The sequence below is a fragment of the Arachis duranensis genome, chromosome 4 (genome assembly GCF_000817695.3).
Source record: "Arachis duranensis cultivar V14167 chromosome 4, aradu.V14167.gnm2.J7QH, whole genome shotgun sequence".
Lineage (NCBI taxonomy): Eukaryota > Viridiplantae > Streptophyta > Magnoliopsida > Fabales > Fabaceae > Arachis > Arachis duranensis.
The window spans coordinates 104,878,466-104,879,650 of NC_029775.3; positions in this window are offsets into that span (position 1 = coordinate 104,878,466).

Here is a 1,185-nt window from a genome sequence, read left to right on the forward strand (position 1 = left end):
AGATTTACAAGGTGACCATAGCTTGCTTCATACCAACAATCTCCGTGGGATTGACCCTTACTCACGTAAGGTTTATTACTTGGACGACCTAGTGCACTTGCTGGTTAGTTGTGCAAAGTTGTGATGAAGAGTTGAGATTGCAATTGAGCGTACCATGTTGATGGCGCCATTGATGATCACAATTTCGTGCACCAAGTTTTTGGCGCCATTGCCGGGGATTGTTTGAGTTTGGACAACTGACGGTTCATCTTGTTGCTTAGCTTAGGTATTTTTTTTTCAGAGTTCTTAAGAATGAATTCTAGTGTTTCAAGGTGATGTTCTTATCATCACCAAAGCTGATTGATTCTCATCAATTTAGCTCTTGAATGCAATGTCCTACTGAAGCTTGAATAGCCATGTCTAATTCTGCTGAAGCTTGGCTAGCCATGTCTAATTTCTTTAGACTAAAGCTTTAGACTAACATTGCATGATTCCTGGAATTCTCATTAAGAATTTTGATATCCTTATTTTCTTTTTCACTCAATTTTTGAAAAAAGAAAAACCAAAAAAATTACAAAATCATAAAAACCAAAAATATTTTATGTTTCTTGTTGAGTCTAGTGTCTCATTTTAAGTTTGGTGTCAATTGTATGTTTCTTTTCTTCTTGCATTTTTCGAATTCATGCATGTGTCTTCATTAATCTTCAAGTTATTCTTGATGATTTCCTTGCTCTGATCTTTAAATTCTCTTGTCTTGAGTGTTTTGTTGTTTCTCATATGCATTCTCAATTTATTAGTGTCAGTAGTATACAAACTTCCAAGTTTGGTGTCTTGCATGCATTGTCTATTTGATTTTAGTTGCATATTGATTATTCCTCATCATTAAAAATTCAAAAAAAATTTAATTTGTGTCTTTTCAAGTCAATAATACAGAGAATTGAAGATTCAGAACATACAGCAGAGGAATTACACAGAAAAAGCTGGGCATTCAAAACGCCCAGTGAAGAAGGAAAACTGGCGTTTAAACGCACCTGACTGGGCGTTTAACGCCCAAAAGGGTAGCACTTTGGGCGTTAAACGCCAGAATGTATACCATTCTGGGCGTTTTAACGCCAAGATGGCACAAGAGGGAAGATTTTGTTTTTAATTCAGATTTTTTTTCAAGTTTTCATAATTTTTCAAAATCAAATCTTTTTCAAATCATAT